Source organism: Lemur catta, chromosome 11 (assembly GCF_020740605.2).
Source record: "Lemur catta isolate mLemCat1 chromosome 11, mLemCat1.pri, whole genome shotgun sequence".
Classification (NCBI taxonomy): Eukaryota; Metazoa; Chordata; class Mammalia; order Primates; family Lemuridae; genus Lemur; species Lemur catta.
The window spans coordinates 54820846-54833068 of NC_059138.1; the positions used below are offsets into that span (position 1 = coordinate 54820846).

Sequence of the window (12223 nt, forward strand, 5' to 3'; positions counted from 1 at the left end):
CTTTGACTAACATAAACTTACTATTAGCTTGTCTTAAGAAAATTACCCACAAACTATTACATAATTATACCACTCAACATTTGCCAATCTTAAGTTGACTTATTAATTCTCCTTCAAGTTTTTAAAAATCATCTGCCTATTTTTATATGGTACATAACAAAAAAGTGAATTTAAGTGAATATTTTATTTCGTACTAGCTTATCAAGTGCTTATCTAAAATAATATTTTAAAAATTTTAAAATATTCTAAATTTTAATATGTGATACTTTTTAAATATGTAAGGATAAATTCAGACTCCTTCCTGTTCAATAAGCAAACAGTGCTGCCTAATTTCCTTTAAATTATGTAAGACAAAGACTACTTTGTCAAAAATAATATGTACAATATGTTTTATTTGGGGACAGAACACATGTTAAAATATATATAGATCCATAACTAAATGTTTTGCATCAAAAAGAACAAAATACCTTTCATGACCTTGCAATTTTAGCTCAGCCTTTAAAAACTTAACTGGTTTGTTTTCTAGAATTATCATTATGTTTGTTTCTTTGTTTGTTTATTTTCACTGATGTTGCAAGAGCAGTGCTTTTAGGCTAACCCAAAGATTTTTTTCCCCAAATAAAAAAATTTCTTAGAGGTATAATACTCATTTCCCAATACATGGATTATACATTATGTTTTCTCATTTTATCATAAATTTTTCAAGTCCTTTTCTTGAAGAACAATTTAAGAGTATAGCTTCTAGATCTGGTGAAAAATAGTTGTTTTTTAATAATAATCATGAACAAAGCAGAACTACCTGTTTAATAATATGACTAAATGGATGAAATTGATTTATTACAGTAACTAACAATATTAAAATTGAGAAAAGTAAAACGTCTCCACTCAGGTATAATATATAAGCATTTCATAAGAATTTCATCAATCTTTTTCTTGGATAAGATCATATTATGGACAATGAGGACATTAACAAATTTCTTGAGCCTGTCAGCCTATTTTGCAAAATGTATACTCTCAGAAATTTTTATATGAATAACATTTTATCTGTACCAAATTATCCTTTGATTTGACAATTCTTCCCATAAATTTCCCATAATAGTGATAAGCTAATTCAGAGGTACAAGTATATCAAAGCAACTTATAATATTTCTAGGATTTCTCTTTTTATAAAATAAATATATAAATCATTGTGATTTTCCAGGGGCTCTTTGAGAAATCTCAAAGACGATTTTAATGTTATAAGACATCTTAGAGCTTGCTTCAGCAGCATGTGTACAAAATTGGAAAAATACAGAGAAGATTAGCATGTCCACACAAATATGACACACATATTTCTGAAGCATTCCATATTTTTTTTCAACAAATGGTGTTGGGAAAACTGGATATCCACATACAAAAGGATAAAGTTGAATCCTTATATTATGCTACATACAAAAATTAACCTAAAATGAGTCAAACCTTCAAACATAAGATCTAAAGCTGTAAAACAAGGAGTACAGGAGAAGGTCTAGATATTGGCCTAGGCAAAGAATTTATGAAAAAGACCCCAAAGTCAGATATAGCAACAACAAAAATAAATAAATGGAACTTCATTAAATTAAAAAGTTTCTACACAGCCAAGGAAATAATTAACAGAGCAAATAGACAACCTACAGAATGGGAGAAAATATTCACAAGCTATATATTTGATAAATGACTTATAACCAAAATCTAAAAGGACTTAAGCAAATCAGCAAGAAAAAAATCAAACAACCTCATTAAAAAGCGGGCAAAAGAGGCCAGGCGCGGTGGCTCACGCCTGTAATCCTACCGCCGAGGCGGGTGGATCGCTCAAGGTCAGGAGTTCGAGACCAGTCTGAGCAAGAACGAGACCCCGTTTCTACTATAAAATAGAAAGAAATTATCTGGCCAACTAAAATATATATAGAAAACAAAATTAGCCGGGCATGGTGGCGCATGCCTGTAGTCCCAGCTACTCGGGAGGCTGAGGCAGTAGGATCGCTTAAGCCCAGGAGTTTGAGGTTGCTGTGAGCCAGGCTGACGCCACGGTACTCACTCTAGCCCGGGCAACAGAGCAAGACTCTGTCTCAAAAGAAAAAAAACCAAAAAAACAAACAAACAAAAAAGTGGGCAAAAGACATGAACAGAAGCTTTTCAAAAGAAGATAGACAAATAGCCAATAAACGTGAAAAAATGCTCAATGTCACTATCATCAGGGAAATGCAAATTAAAACCATAATGAGATATCACCTCACTCTAATCATAATGGCCTTTATTTAAAAGTCCATAAACAATAGATGCTGGTGTGGATGCAGAGAGAAAGGAATGCTTATACACCATTTGTTGGACTGCAAATTAGCACAACCTCTATGGAAAACAGTACGGAGATTCCTCAAAGAACTAAAAGTCAACTTACCATTTGATCTAGCAATACCACTACTGGGCATGTATCCAAAGGAAAAGAAGTCATTTTATCAAAAAGTCACCTGCACTTGAATGTTTACTGCAGCACAATTCACAATGGCAAAGATGTGGAATCAACCCAAATGCCCACCAATTCATGAGTAGATTAATAAAATGTGGTATATGTATACCATGAAGTACTACTCAGCCATAAAAAATGATGAATTAATGCCTTTTGTAGCAATTTGGGTGGAATTGGAGACCAGTATCCTAAGTGAAATACCTAAAGAATGGAAAAACAAACACCACATGTACTCGCTATTAAATTGGAACTAACTGATGAGCATACATGTGCATAGAGGAAAATAAAACTCAAAAGAAATCAAGCAATGGGGAGTGGGGAGGAGGGGATGGGCGAAAACTTACCTAATGGGTACAATGAATAATATCTTGGTGACAGGCACTCCTACAACCATGACTCAACGTTATAAAAGCAACTCATGTAACCCAAATTATTTGTACCCTGTAATATTTTAAAATAAAATAAAATTAAGCATTCAATGGGGTGCCATAAATGACTTTTACAGAAAAAAAAAATGAAGCTATAAAACTCCTAGAAGAAAACATAGGAGAAAAGTTTCATGGCAACAAATTTGGCAGTGATTTCTTGGATATGACACCAAAAGCTCAGAAAACAAAAGAAAAAGTAGATAGATTAGATTACATCAAAATTGAAAACTTTTCTGTGTCAAAGGACATTATCAACAGAGTGAAAAGACAACCCATGGAAGGGAGAAAATATTTGCAAATTATATATCTGGTAAGGGGTTAATATGCAGAATACGTAAACAATGCTTACAAGAAACAACAAGAAAAAATAACCTAATTTAAAAACGAGCAAAGGACTTGAATAGATATTTTTCCAAAGAAGATATACAAATGTCCAAAAAGCACATAAAGAGATTCTTAAAATTACTAATCATTAGGGAAATGTAAGTCAAAACCATGGTGAGATACCAATTCACAATCATTAGGATGACTATTATCAAACAAACAGAAAATAACAAGTCTTGACAAGGGTGTGCAGAAACTGGAACCCTTATGCATTGCTTGTGCAAATATAAAATGGTATGGCTGCTATGCAAACTAGTATGCTGGTTCCTCAAAAAAAAAAAAATTAAACATAAAATTACCATATGATCCAGCAATTCCACTTCTGGGTATATATCCAAAAGAATTGAAAGCAGAGTCTCAAAGAGATTTTTGTACACCTATGTTTATAGTGGCATTATTCACAATAGCCAAGAAGTAGAAGCAATACAAATGCCTGTTGATGGAAGAATAAATAAATAAAATGTGGTATATATACATAATGGAATATTATTCAACCTTAAAAAGGAAGAAAATTCTGACAAATGCTACAACATGAATAAACCTGAAGACATTATGCTTAGTGAAATAAACTAATCACAAAAGGACAAATACTGTATTATTCCACTTATATAAGCTACCTAGTAATCAAACAGATAGAGACTGAAAGTAGAATGGTAGATACCAGGGGGTAGGGGGAGAGGCAAATGGGAGTTTTTGTTTAATGAGTATGGAGTTTCAGTTGGGGAAGATAAAAATGTTCTGGAGATGGATGATGGTTATCGATGCAAAAAAAAAATGTGAATGTACTTAATGTCACAGAACTACACACTTTAAAATAGTTAAAATGGTAAATTTTATGTTATGTATAATTTATCACAATTAAAAAAAATTTTTTTTTAAATCTATCCTAAATTTCTTTTTCTGAATTTAGGATCTGATCTTGAGGAAACAAAATAAAGAATTATCAGAAAAGATTTCTTCATTTGATTGATAACAGTTGCCTTTGAGCATGACTGGTAATAGCTTAACTACACATAAAGTGATGGCAATATTTTATAATAAATAGAGGAGAAGATAACACAATTATAAGGAGCTTTAGCTCTTCAAAGTAACAAACTTGTTAAAAAAATCAATGACAAACTAAGTCAGCACAAATTACAGAAATTATTCTGGTGATATACAGAATTTCTGCTAGTCCTGCAGATTACTTAGAAGGTAAAAAAATCTCTTATTCCCTTTGCTAAAAGTAGACTAAATATTTCAAGATCAATTTATATTTTAACAGGGAGAAAATAAAATTCTAGTATTGCATTGATTTAGTCTTTGGCAGTAAAGGATATTAAAATATCTTTGTAAATAAACCCATTAAAATTAAGCACACTTTGCCAAAATTTTAACATATTTCATTTTTTTCTAGAATAAGATATTATAAAATATAGCAAATAAAATTATTTTTTCTCAAGCTTTCTACATACACTGAAATTTTATCCTTCACTCTGTTCTTTAATATTCTAGAACTGATACTTTATTCTAGAACAAATTTATTCTGTTTTTTCCTTGAAAACCATACCAGGCTACCTTTTGGTTATTAAAAGGCGGCTTTTCTTTTCTCATTTTGTATGATTTTAGTTTTTCTTAATTTGCTGAGTTTTTTTTATACGACCCATGATATGGACTATTTGGAGAATGTTCCATGATCACTTGAATCATCTTCCTATAATTTCCTTTTTTTATCCCTCTTTTTATCCTTGTTTTGCAGTCTACATCATATATTATTGTAGCCACTAAAAGTTTCTTTTGATTATTGTTTTCACAGTGTATTTTCAAAATCAAAATCAAAAAACCTATCTGTGGTGGAGAGAGTGATAAACTGCAAAGGACCATGAAAAAATTTGGAAGACGATGGACATATTCAGTATTTTGATTGGCAGTGCTACCATGAGAGTTATATACCTGCTAAAACTCATCAAACTGTACACTCAAATTGAGTGCAGTTTTTGGTACAAAGATTATACTTTAACATAGTTGATTAAAAATAGAAAACAATAACAAAAAATCTAGAAAATTCCCCAAGTATTTAGTTATTAGTATACTTCTAAATAAACCACTGCAACCATTGTAGGGTTAAAGAAAAAATTATAATGAAATCTAAAATATTTCAACTGAATAATAATGAAAATACTTTATGTCAAAATATGCAGGATACACCTAGAGAAAAATCTACAATTTTAAATGTTTATATTATCCATGAAGAGCTATTTAACAACATCAATCAGAGTTTCTACCTTAGGAATCTAAAAGCAAAAATTAAATCCATGATAAGTCAAAAGAAAGAAACAATAAAGATCAGTGCAGAAATCAATGAAATTGAAAATGACAAATAATAGAGAACATTAACAAAGCAAAAAGTTTGTTCTTTGAAAACACGAATACAATTGGCAAATCCCTGGATAGGAAACATGCTATTTGTTTTCTTCTGGGAGGTGAGCAAACTTACCAAAGAAAACTGGGTATCTCAGTGTTCTATATAATATTAGTTTTGCAGCTTATAGCCAAGACGACTATGGATATTTGTCTTTCCTAACAGCTGTAGGTAAAATTTGAAGGATACATAGAAGTTTACTGATAAACAGTCAAGGTAAGGTAAGGACATTCTCAGTATCCACGCAATGGCACCAAATTATGAATAAGTATGTTATGGCCACAGTTTATGAAACAAACCTTGGAAATAAATTCAAGAGCATATGGTCTCTCTTTTCAATGCCATACTGGATCATTACTTAATAAATACCTCTGATGATTATTTAATTCTTTTAGAAAATTAAACTGCACACTTGTGTTCTACCTTGCTCTTTACTATGAATATTTGATTAGAATCCAGATACTGCGAAATTCATGTTATCTTTGTAGATTTATGTGTGATAGAAAAGATAACTTCCAGAATTATGTTGGGTTTTGTTGTCTTTTTACTGTGAAGTAACCAGTTTTATATCTAACCTATATTTATATCTAGCAGTCTTATCCTAATATTACTTTACTCTAGTGCCTTTAGATACTTCCTCAAAATGCTTTTGGAATTAGCTTCGCCATTTCACTTGTTGACGTTAGGAGGCAATTCCCTATGGTTCTCTCACATTTCTGCATGTCTTATGAGTAGAGGTACTGACTGCCTTTATTCTGAATTATTTTTCAAAAATGATATAGTTTTTTCTTCCAAAGCAATGTGCAGGTTCATTTATAGCCTTTGGAAGATATAGATAGGTCTCCCTCCAGATAGGGGGTCAGGCATGTTTAGTGTGTATTATAAAAGATAAAGATTACCTAAACTCAGAGTTCCTCTTCTAGAATGCAACCCACTGCATATATAGGTGTTACCTAGCCTAATTCATATCACTGTGTGGAAATTGTGCTTTGGAGAACTGGTACCATATATGCTTATGCTCATGCTGCTTGCTGTACCATGAGTAATAAACTTCTTTTTGCTTTAACCCAGGAGTCATGTGTTTTCTGCCAGCATCTGTGAATCATTAGCAGGCAACTATTTAGCTTACAAGTAAGGTAAAATCTCAGACCTTTCGCACAGTACTTTTTTTTTTTTTTTTTTTTGAGAAGGGCTCACAGTGGCAAAATCATAACTCACTGCAACCTCAAACTCTTGAGCTCAAGTGATCCTCCTGCCTCAGCCTCCCAAGTAGCTGGGACTACAAGCTAGAGCCACCACACCTGGCTCCTTCACAGTTCTTCAGTCATTATTTAAAAAATTGGACCAAATATTTGACTTGTGTTCATTCTACATGAGTTGTGTTTCAATTCTTTGAAAATTGTACTTTAACATGTTGATAGGTCATCCACCAAGACAACCAAGTGGGTTTACCCATGGGTTTCAGTAGAATTGCATTGTCCACAAAGAAGTGAACTTAATGAGCTATGTAAGCCTAGGCATGTCTTTTCTTGCCTCCCAGAGTGATTTCCAACTGACCTTACCTTTGCTGACGTGCTGTTTCCCTAGTTTTTTCCCCCTTTTCTTTTTTCTTCCTCATTTTTGTTTTCTTTTCTCGTTCTTGTCTGTTAGTTGATCTATGTCTCATTTAACTGGGTGTTGGGGCTAAGTCATTTTCTGCATCCAGGAGCAGGGACCAGTGGTCTAGTAAGCTGGTCTTGACCGCATAGTCAGATGAGCACCTTGTATACATGAATCTTATTTGTGTGTCCAATAAATGTTTCTTTATTGATTACAACAATAATTGGTAATCTGTTTTGTGGTTTTACCATTTAAAAAATCTCTGTATGACTGATAGGGATCTATTCTCTATCAGGTGAGAGATAATAGAGAATATGGCTTGTTTTTCTGTTTGACTATTTGTGAACCTATATCAATTAAGAAAATATTTTTGTGTCCATTGGAAAGAAGTATAGCCTTTTGATATCTGGGCTGGAGATTTTGCATTCTGTGTTTACTTTCTACTGTGGCTGAGGTAAAACTAAATCTGCAAACTATGTGATTTTGTGATTGAGCAAAGTCTTTACCTCTTCTTGGGTGATTTCAAATATTTTCCTATCTCCAGAAAGTATTAACAAATTAGATTATAAAGTCTTACAAAATAGAAGACTTCTTCTGATTAGTTTATATATGTTAATAAGTTGTTACATAAATCTAATATTCCCAGAACTTTTAGAAATTAAAGGAACCAAATTTATGTGTTATATATGTTAGCCTATTAAAAATCTCTTTCTAGAGAAATTTAGTTCTGAAGCATTTTTATGTAAGAATCCAAATCCAAATAGTTAAGGTGAAACTTTGGACAAAACAGAATGGATTCATAATTTAGGTTTAAAATCAGGACTTTTCCACTTTAGCCCTGTTGACATCTTTGGCCAGATAATAAGAATTCAAAAGATTAAACTCTTTCAAAAACGTCTCTTATTCATATTCACTTAAACACACTTTTTTTTAATCCTAAAAAAATCTGTGCATACAAAATAACTTACTGGACTCATGAAACTAATGTAGAAAATCTAAAACATTTAAATCATGAAAACTTAAACTTATACTAACTAAAATATTTTGCTAAAACTTTTTACATATTGGCAAAATTAGTAAGAAGACATTGTGTTGATTTTAAAATAAAATTATCCTAATTTGTCTATAGAATCGTCTATTTAAGAAGAATATCTTCCTGATTTTTCTTTTTTTTTCCTTTCTTTTCATTTTTTATTTAAGTAGAATTATGAGATACAAATGATTTTTTGTTACATGGATGAATTGCATAGTAGACTTTTCTGATTTTTCAATTACAAATAAATCTCTATAATACAATATTAAAAATATTTAGACTGTGGAATTTTGCTTAAAGCTATAAGTGTGGTGGTTTTTAAAAAATATGTAGGAACCACAAGAATTACTTAGGCTCACAGTCAACTTTTCTTGGGTCACATTTTTGACAAGAAAGAACATACAAAAGAAACACAATTCAACATTTCATAAGACTTTTTTTTAAGTTTGAGGTTCTTGACTTTATATCTGCACTGGATATTTCCAGAGTTTACACATAATGACAAGGGAATGTTCGTGAACAAATTAATATCCAAATTTCCAAAAAGAAGGGGAAAAGAAAGGGAAAGGAAGGAGGAAGGAAGCAAGAGGAAGGCAGCTTAAGATAGATAGGAAATTATCACTGTAAAAGGCTAATTACTTAAACTTTGCAAGGAGAAGAAAAGTGTTTGATGAAAGAAAACCCATTCTTACACATATACAAACAAGAGAAAAAGCATTACAGCTGATTTAGACAATAACTAGAGCCTTTAACCATTCTATCAAATCTTACGATTAAAAGTTAGCACTTAAATCACCTAAGTAGGAAACCTTGGGGGCCAAGGGGTGGCAGAAATCTCATATGCTGAAAAAGTGAACTCTCATTTGGACAGACAAATCATAGAATCTCCTCCCAAGGTTTTCTTCCCATTTGTTCTAATTTGTCTCTCAAATAATTCATCTTGTTCATGTCAGAAATTCCCTAAGTAGTCACAGTAATTTAAATTATCCTTGGTGCAGTTAGACCAGTTAGAGAAATATGCACATGAGTGAAAGCATGTTTGGCTTAGAGTGTCAAGGAAGACACCATGACAACATCAACACTTGGTAAGAATATGATCAATCAGCAAGTCTTGCGATCTTTAAAAAAAAAAAAAAAGAAAAAAGAAAAAAAAATGGCCCACTGTTCCAAGTAAAAGAAACTAATTTAAGCAGTTATCAGAGAAACAAAGGCAAACTGAGGAATGTTCTTATTAGGTTTGGAAGGTGGTCCAGAGGAAAATTTGTGCTACAAGGATAATGGTCTGATGAGATCTTCAGAACTTGTCAGCCTTAGGGGATGCATTGAGAGACATACTTACTGAAACTATGCCGATCCTTTCCCTTCATGCAATTTTCTCTTATTGGACTCACAACAAAAGGTGACCAAAACAGAAAAAAAGCCAAAACATTGTATGGAAGTTTTCCCACCAAATATGAGTTTTCAAATCTGATCAAATAATCAAAGGGCTCTTGAAAGAGGAATCTTCATTCCAAGGATACAAAATAAACTCAGGATTAGAGAGCTTCATGTAAGTATATTGACCTGAGCTCCCAGTGCAGGACCTACCTCACCATTGCAGTAGGGGAGACCTCTGAACATGAAGTTCAAGAAGTTTCAAGGGTATGTATGGTTTCTGAGATAAAAGCCTTGAGCCCTGGCATCAGGGGGGTCTCAGTTAGATTTTGGGAATTCCAGGATCATCAACTGTCAGTTCCCTAAAAGACCATCTGAAAAACCTGTTGATCAAGTAAAGCGAAGTTTATTGGATTTATTGTAATAAAGGTATTGTAATAAAGGATACCACATTTATAGTCTTAATGGTGGCTCCAAAGGAAGAGTTCAAGGAATAAAATCTGTCGTGGTTAGAGGGCTTGAGCTTATGAGGTTTAGGGACAAGTCCTTCATGGCAGGTAACTGATTGTAACAGGTACAATTTTGATGTAATAATTTGGGATTGGTGGCACAGAGAGGTGTTTTAACTGTTGTCAGATAAGCAAGCAGTTTGCTCAAGGGAGAAACTTATCATCCTAATAGGAGAGCAGTTTATCCAAATGAGCAAAGTATTTGCCAGGACAAAATTGGTTTGCACAAATTCCCTGAACAAACAGTAAAATTTACTGGTTTATAGTTTTATTTCCTTGGGCTAGAGTTCTCCGGAACAGTTAGATATCATGGCACAGGTGGCCTCCGTTCTCAGAACCTTTCTATTTTCTGATCTCTGCTATAGCTTGATCAGTCATATGCCTGGAAGGTATCACTGACTTAAGACTATTTCCCACACAAAAATCAGTTAATATTTTCCACAAGAGAAATCTTTATCTGTTGCATTAGAATGTAGCCTTTCTTTAGAATGGTGTTATATTTTCATTGATCTGGTAATATTTCTGTTTCTATTTCCTTGCAAAAGGGGTATTGATTGTTAACAGATTCGACTTGAAGTTTTGCCAGGGTTTGGGTCTCTGATTCTTTCAGGCTTCCCAGGCACATGGCCCATCCAAAGGAAGGAATTTCTGGTCTATCCTTTCTTGACCTGTTCCCATTCATATCTAGCAAAAATTCATCAAACTTCTAGGGCTGGTAACAATTTTTTTCTGATTTTAATGTTTTATAGTTTTTTCCTCAAGAATCTGTGCTGAGAAAAATTAGACAGCTTGCCCTTAAGATCCTTTTGGAAAAGCAAACAAGTTGAAGTTTTTCCTTCTAACATGGTTGGTAAAATAAAAAATAAAATTACCATTGACAGAATCACTCTGGTCACTTTGTAATATGAGCTATTTCATTGCTTTGGATTAGAGCAAAAATTTCTTTGCCAACAGTAATGCAGTGAAGCAGTTTGAATAGAAGCCTAAAATATATATTTTACTGCATGCATTTGTTAAAACAGAGAAATTAAAAGCTGAATTGGACTCATTAAATATTAAAAAACATTTCTCTCATTCATCTCCAAGGGCCTTTTAATTTGACAAGGCAGGTTAAGAGGCAAACATAGGAAATATAGATATGTAAAGAGAGTGATCATAATGCCCGCAAGGGTCAGCTCAAAGGTCTTAGAAGTCAAGAGTGCAAAACCCAAACAAAGCCATGGAGATGCCTGGAATATAATTATGAATAGATATCTCCTAATATGTATAAAAGTTATAAATTTAAAAATTCTATCTTCTATTCTAGAAGATAGAATATGAAAAAAATGATCATATGATATGATCAAGTCCAGATGTTTTTGAAGCTAGACAGGAACGTATTTAAATACCTTAGGGGACAAAGAAGTGAAAATCCAAATGAGATGATGGAAGCAAGTTGACAATGATCTTAGTGGGGGCTGCATACTTCTTTTAGGAGCCAAGTGCAGGCATTTCCTGCTTAATGTCTGTACACCATTCTTGACAATCAGGGCTTGTGCACAAAATTGTTAAGAAGAGCCTATTTCCAATTATTTGAAACAACAAAACTTATAATCAACACCAACTCAAAGCCTCCAATTTCAAAAACAGTTGCATTTGAGTCACAGACTCAAATGTTAGGATGCAAAATTATTATAACTACACGTTATATTGTAAGCAGTAATGCTGCAGTGCCTCTCTTTCCACCATGGACATTTTAAGTGTCACATCCCTTTTACTGACACTATGCTATGCTTGCCTAGGCTTTGACACTGATTTTGTCATGCTACCAGTTGTATTCGGATCACAATTCAAGGCTATTCCTCTCATCATTTTGATAGAAAAATATTGCATTGAGCTTTGGGGACATAAATAAACATCCCTCCCATAAACACCATCCTCAAATAATATGTTGAGAGATAAATATGTTTTATGAAGTTAGAGGTATTAAAAACCAAGAGGCATCCTACTGGGAACATCTTAACTGTAGAG

At 32.9% G+C, this 12223-nt stretch overlaps 1 pseudogene; it reads left to right on the forward strand.

The window, feature by feature from the left end:
- Positions 1-1253: 1253 nt before the first annotated feature.
- On the forward strand, positions 1254-1354 carry LOC123647837 (annotated as a pseudogene).
- The last annotated feature ends 10869 nt before the right edge of the window (positions 1355-12223 follow it).